Genomic DNA, 7,084 nt, shown 5'->3' with positions numbered 1-7,084 from the left:
TTTTCAACATCCACCAAAGAAGTACGTTTCTCTAAAATGTTATATTATTGACTCCAAAACACAACAAAAGGCTAACGACTGGGAATGAACGGGATGTACATTCGCCACTATTTTCCTGTCTCTTCCCCCCACAGCATGAAAGGGGATTTCCCCACCAGTGATCATCGTCTCTTCAAGGCACAAGGTCTGAATTTCAATGAATGAACAACAGCTGCATTCGCCTTTGGATAATGCCTTTGCCTAATAAGGAAATATAGAAATGTGAGTTAACATATAATTGGGTGTCTCTCAAATGCCTGCCCACCCACAAACTGTGAAATTAAATGATCGAGTAAATATTTAGTTACTTATTTCTGAAAATGTGGCTTTTTTGTTTGGTGACTATGTGAATGACTAATCTTAAATGTCACATTATAGTTACACTATATTGTTAAAAAGTCAATCACGCGAGATTGTAGATGTCAGCCATGTTGATTTTGGAAGTGGTCGAAGTAGTTTCTCAGTGTTGTTTTTGTTTTTTGTGTGTGTATTATCGTTTTTAGTAACTCATCTTTTATACGTTTGAAACGCTCATATGTAAAAATGTTCTTATTTGAAAAAAATGCTTGGGATCCGGGTGTGCACGCGCCACAGCTTGAAATAATGTTTCGTGATTGCGCGTTCACGCGGCTCTCGATGGCCTGCCCCGGATCCCAGTGCGCGCGCTCCCGCCTCAGCCTGGTGGAGAGGGGGGAAAACATGCAGCGGCAGTTGTCGGAGCCACGCAGAAGAGCGAGCAAGTGAGCAAGAAGGAGAGAAGCGAGGGATCCGTGGACGAAAAAGCCCACTCGCGTTGGTGGCACCGGTCGATCTCTTCGCAGTCGGATTGCGGTGACAAAAGCCGCTGTTCCAAGTGGGTTTATTTTGCGTGACGAGAGCAATTCAACGTCGAGGAGGAGAGGTAAGAGAAAGTTCGTTTTCAAAAATAATTTAAAAAAAGAAAAAAGCTACAAGTCGCCTCGCCCGCCTCTTCCCCGGCTTCCAACTTCCAGTTTCAGGAGGGGGCCGTGCGATTAAATGTCCACATTCCTGGCTTGGATAAATTTGAAAGTGGTTGTTGTGGAGAGAGGGTGCAGGCGACGTGACGTTTCCACTCCACTGTCACGCCGCGTTGAGAGAGGGCCAATATTCAGCGCCTTAGGGACTGCTTCGTGTTTGGGCTTTTATCGTTGATGAGGGTGGACCTTATAAGTTGTACAAATGCTTAACTTGAGCACAAGTTGAGTGCTAAACCTTGGAACACGCCGATAGTGGCCAAGCAGAGGTCCTGGGGACACTAAGGGCTCTTTGAAAGGGCACCCAGAGGGGGTCCTCGGCTGTCAACATAACCTTTGTTGTAGTATTGTTTCCAACAATGGCAGCCATCTGAACCAGTTCGGAGTTCGAAGAAGGAATTAGCAGGAGCATTTAGTTTGTACTTCATCGTAGCCGGACATGTTAGAACAACAAAAAAAATCCGATAAAAGGAGTTATGACAGATACGGCACACGCGTAGATGTCTGTCCACATCAATATTAAATATGAAAAAATAGCAATCGGATTTGTGCGTGATTACAGGTTTGTGCCATTTGGCGGTATTTTTCACTTTTATGTACATATGAACCATTTACAGCAGCTGTATACGTTGGTCTCATTATTTATTTCGCACAATTTTAGAACCACACTCTTATATCTTTTTATATATTTTTAAAAAATAATTGGGAAGGTTATTACATGGACTTGTCATTCAAAACAAAGTCAATCTTAATTTTCACAAGCAATAATTTGTTGAGACATGCAACTTTTGCAAGTGGGCGGGACGGCACTATTTTACACGCAACCTAAAGTCTCGGTTTATGTAAAAAACAACAACTGCAAAATAAAGATAAATGTGTTAAATATGACACAATCTGCTTACTACTTTTTATACAAATATGACAAATATGAACATCCATATCACTAAATTAATTATCACCTTTTTTGGGCTCTGTTTAGTTGTATTTTTGTATGTTTATTTTTAGTTCATTTTACTGTGTTCTGTACAAAATATGTATACGATGAACAAATGGAAGAACGTTAATTAAAAATTGCATGGAATTTTAAAGAAGAATGCAATATTGGGATATGTAGGGGACCAAAAAGAGTCATGTCATTTTTATTTAATTTTTTTTACAACTTAATTGAAAAACAACAGGTAGAGAAAGTCAATTTAAACATGTGTGGACACCTTCTTGATAACTGGGACGATGGTCTACCCGCATCGAGGGTCTCTGATGAACCCTAAATCAATTTAAGCTGTTCAATTAGACTTTTCCTGGAATTTCTTTTTTTTATTTTTTGGCTTTCTAGCAAAAGTCTGAAGGTTTTCTGCTGACTGTTGCTGACACTGTCTGGTATTTGGTGCTTTTTGTAATTGCCTCCACCTTGACTCAGGCCCCAGAACATGATGCTTCAATATGGATGTGCTGAACGTGTAGTGATGAGCTGTGTTGTGTTTGCTCCAAGCATACCTTCTGGAGTTCTAGCCAGAAAGTTCGAATCTCCAAAATGCCTGAGGGGAAAAAAAGTGTTTTATGGTCTGATGAAAACAAGATTCAACATTCGGGCCATAATTCCAAAAGGGTTATTTGGCCCATCATTCTAAAAGAGCAAGCACCAGACCTACAGTGAAGGATGGTGGTCTCAGCATCGTGCGCCGGGGTTGTTTTTCTTCAGCGAGAACTAGGATCTTTGTCAAGGCGAAAGGAATTACAAAGTAAGAACAGTTCCGAATAGCAGTTGGTGCTAGCACAAAACTATCAAGCAAACAAAAAAAGTGTCACGAAAGGCACACAAAATCTTGGGGTATGAACAGGGGTGTGTAGACTTTTGCTTTAGGTATTTAAAGAGATGATATACCGAGATTGTTGGAACATGGGCGGCCCGGTGGGCGAGTGATTAGTGCGTCGACCTCACAGTGCAGAGGTCGTGGGTTCGATCCCAGCTCCGACCTTCCTGTGTGGGATTTACATGTTCTCCGCGGGCCTGCGCGGGTTTTCTCCGGGTACTCCGGTTTCCTCCCACATTCCAAAAACATGCACGGCAGGCTGATTGAACACTCTAAATTGTTCCTAGATGTGAGCGTGGATGGTTGTTCGTCTGTGTGTGCCTTGCGATTGACTGGCAACCGGTTCAGGGTGTGTCCCCCCCACCTACTGCTCCAAGACAGCTGGGATAGGCTGCAGCCCCCCCCCCCCCCCCGCGACCCTTGTGAGAATTATGCGGATCAGAAAATGGATGTTGGAACGTGGCAAAATTGGGTTTTCCTTGTAAATTTTGCATTCGCAAAATATGGGAAGAAATTTCATTTGTGCTGTATGTTATACATACAGTACATTTGACAATAAAGTTTATCCAATCCAATCCAATCCAAATCCAATTGTTTCTGTTTCAGCAAGATTCAATATTTGAATGAGATCTGGTTTGACTTAAAACCTTCATGTGCGACAAACAGATCAGATTCAATTTGGCAGAACTACCATGTCAAATCTGAAATAAACTTAGCTCAGCATGGCGGTTCCTGACCCATAACATTCCATCGAATGCACGGAGTTGTGACAGAGCTACGGGTAAATGAACGAATGACATTTTCCACATCTCATTGAATTCGGATTGAATCTAGACCAAAGTCCCGTCGACCTCGTCAGCTTCTGACGCTGCCGACGCACGGCCAGTTTCATTTCAACCAAACAAGGACTGATCATGAGCAAATCAACAGGCACAATGAAACTGGAACATTTCCCAAGCAAGTCTGGATCGGCTCCAGATGTAACGTGGCTTGCATATTAAAAAAAAAACAAAAAACAAAAACGATGTGTTTGTGTAGACATGAGCTCAGCGCACAATATGTTTGGGGAAGTGAAACATTTGTCATCATCGCGTAACCTTTGCAGTACATTTCTAAATCTCTGTTAAATGGAAACAGGCGGCGACCTCATGATATACGACATGTTTTTGCATTCACACGAGGCCGCAGTTGTTCGTTTTTTTTTTGGGGGGTGGGGGGGGTAGCTTCCACTCCAAGCTGACAATGTCAACAAAGACACAGGCGTCTGGCGTTGTTTCCTCACCTCACCTACGGAAAAGAGGACCACGAGGCGGACGTGTCGTTGACGTTTCAAACCCTCTCACGCAAATGAAGGTAAACGCTTGTTGGATCGCTTTGCTGGATTGTCGCAACGTGGACGGGCCCGACATTCCTCGCGGCGAGCGGTTGCCAGATTGTGCTCTGCGGCGATCTTTGAGTTTTATGTGATTCGTGGCATCTTTTGAGTGACAGCTGCGCTTTGTGTCCAAGTGGTTTTGGCGTTTTGGGGGGGGCATGATAACGGGCTTGGCTCAGCTCTGCTACATGTTTGCTGCTCCGCACCTTCTTGTTTGCCCGCCGTCGACCCTCAGCCGCATTATCGACACATTCTGTTGCAATCGTTAGATAAGGAGACATCAAACAACACATTTATGACCTTCTCAGTTACCGTACGGGCTGATTGTGCCCTAAATGAGAGCTGCGAATGACCGCTTGATGGACACCAGAACCGTTATTGTCCCACGTTGGATCAATTCGAGCTGCTACCTGCCGTGGCCACCAGGGGCAGTATGAGGAAAAACAGATGCCCATACAGCGCACGGACGTCTGTACAACGTGGACGTCTCGGCTCGTTTCAGCTCCTCTCAGAGGATGAGTAATATATGACTCAAAGTAGTGTGATCTTGAACGTCCAGATGTGGTGCTGCACCGTTTGTGTTCACATATCACTTGCCTCACCGGCCTCCCCTGACTGCGCGTCACTGGCGGTTTCAGACTGGTCACGCAGAGTTGATGCATGGCTCCCAAGCGTCGTGGCAGTTTCGGGTAATGTTCCTCCATGGGAGAAATGCGGTCGATGGAGTAGATCACAGCGGCGCTTCAGTCTCATCAAGCCCGCCGACTGCCGTTGCTGTCTTTTTAATCCGAGACGAGGAGACGCCTCGTCATCCGCCCTGTTTTTTTTTTTTTTGGTCACAAGTGTGTATTAGACTTGGAGTCCGACGAGTGCATCATTAAGTATGACAAATGTTTCTTGCTCATGGTTTAACCCGCCCACTTTGTCCCGCGCAAGTTGAAAGGATGCGAGTTGGATTGTCGTCTACGTGGTCTTTGATTTCAAGATGCTATGCTCATTAATCTCTTTGGGGGTTTTTTTTCCTCTTCTAAATCTTGGCTGGATGATCATCCCGAAACGCCTCGGCGCTGGGATTGACAAACCGAGTTGTTTTTTGTTGTTGTTGTTGTTGTTTTTGAGTGTTATTTTTAAAGGCAAGGGAGAGGCTCTCGCTGAATGTGGTGAATTCTTCCACAACTGTAGCACCAGGAGGACTTAGCATAGGTTAGCTGGCGTCATGCGGTCTTTCGACATTTCATTTCACACGATTTGTTATGCCCGTCCTTGAAAATGTCCCAAAAATTGCTCACGTACACATTTGATGATTATGAAGCCACGAGTTTATTTTTTATTGAGACTCATGGCCAATTGCTTTGTCTCTGATCAAAATTAGAAAAGGCCAGTTCAATATCCAGTCCTCTCAAACATGGGAGGCAGAAGGAGAACTCTCTGTAGTTTAAAGAGGGCGTGGCTTGAATAACGTGTGACGAAAAATAAATGTAAACAATAAATAAAGCAATCGGAGTCACGTATTCATTTTACTTTCTGTTTAACGAGTCACATTTCATTTCGGAGGATTTTCTCCCAAAAGCAAAAGCACAACATTGAGCTTTTGCCCTCAAGATTCTGCACTCAAATTAAAAATTCCTCTTCTCTAAATTCGTCATCGTCATCTCGCCTTTAGAACACTGTAGCCTTGCTTCTCTCTTGAGTCCCCAGCGCATCATTTCCATCGGCTGTGTTGCTAAGCTGTGCTGTCAGGGCAATTAGCTCCGACGGGGGCCTTCACGATTTGACTTAAATTAAAAAGCGACGCCGCCGCTCCTCGGTCCCTCGTCCAACGTGTGCTTTCATCAAAGCGTGTCATTTAAAAGTGTGTCCTGCTCGTAGGGGGCATTCTGAGTTCAGCCATTCAGCGAAACGAAATCTGCCGAGCTTCTTTCTCCCGAGGAGCGCGACGGACGGCGTTGGTCGGACACAGCGCGGCCGACGTCATCGTTGCCCTTTGGGATCTATAAAACAAAAGTGGATCCTCTGCCAGAGGTGACGTCAAGGCCTTTTTGGATAACTTGTGTTTCACACCACTCACTTGTCTCGACAAGTGCTCGTAAAAACGTAATGTCACGTTGTGCTAGCGCCTCTTCGAGAGAGGATTGTTGGGACTCGTGCAAGACATTACTTGGGCTCGTTTGGCAATCACGACAAAGTCGAAATGGTGAGAAAATGGCAATAAGACGATTGAATCGGCGACCGTATCTGAGTTGTGAATGACCCAACAGCACAGCCCCACCTAGCAGGGGACCGTGTCGTCTCCAGTGATGTGGAGCCCAGTTCTATATTTTTGTTGGGGTGAGTTTGTGTCGGCGTGGTTGTTATTCCGCCACCTTGTTGACTACGCAGTACTTCATTTGGAGGGTTCTTGAAGGATTTTATCCCAAAGACATTTTGCTAACTCCTGAGTTTCATTTTAGCAGTAACCAATCACGTGACTGAGAAGCGCGCCCTGACCTGCGTCACTATAGACGGATCTGACAGGGAATCCGGTAATTTTTCAAAATAAACATCTTTCAGATTCCAAAATAAATAAAACGGAAGTCATGTTAAGTCATTCATTCTTTCTGTGCGGACCGCGACCAAATGACCCACGGCCCTGTACCGGTCCGCGGCCCGGGGGTTGGGGACCACTGTTCTAGACAAACAACCTCCGCCGTAGACAAAGTGCTGTACGTGGAGCAAAAATAATTCATACACCAACAAACCATAAATACATGAATAACATAGCTCGAGTGAAGCACGAGAAGCCGCGAAAGACCAAAACAATGCGGGTCAGGAGAGCAAAAACCTTGGATGAGCTTGGTGTCCAGTTTCATTCCGAAAGATCCTTT

At 44.8% G+C, this 7,084-nt stretch overlaps 1 protein-coding gene across 1 annotated transcript in view; it reads left to right on the top strand.

Annotated features, from left to right (window-relative positions):
- Positions 1–768: 768 nt before the first annotated feature.
- The window catches only part of peak1 (pseudopodium-enriched atypical kinase 1), a 50,097-nt gene continuing 43,781 nt past the window's right edge, over positions 769–7,084 (top strand). Inside the window, exon 1 of the mRNA XM_086108490.1 lies at positions 769–940. The gene's annotated coding sequence lies outside the window, so the exon portion shown is untranslated. The remainder of the gene's footprint in view (positions 941–7,084) is intronic.

The sequence above is a fragment of the Hippocampus guttulatus genome, chromosome 4 (genome assembly GCF_054856545.1).
Source record: "Hippocampus guttulatus isolate MCC_2025c chromosome 4, RoL_Hgut_1.0, whole genome shotgun sequence".
Classification (NCBI taxonomy): domain Eukaryota; kingdom Metazoa; phylum Chordata; class Actinopteri; order Syngnathiformes; family Syngnathidae; genus Hippocampus; species Hippocampus guttulatus.
This window is presented reverse-complemented; position numbering and strand designations above follow the sequence as displayed.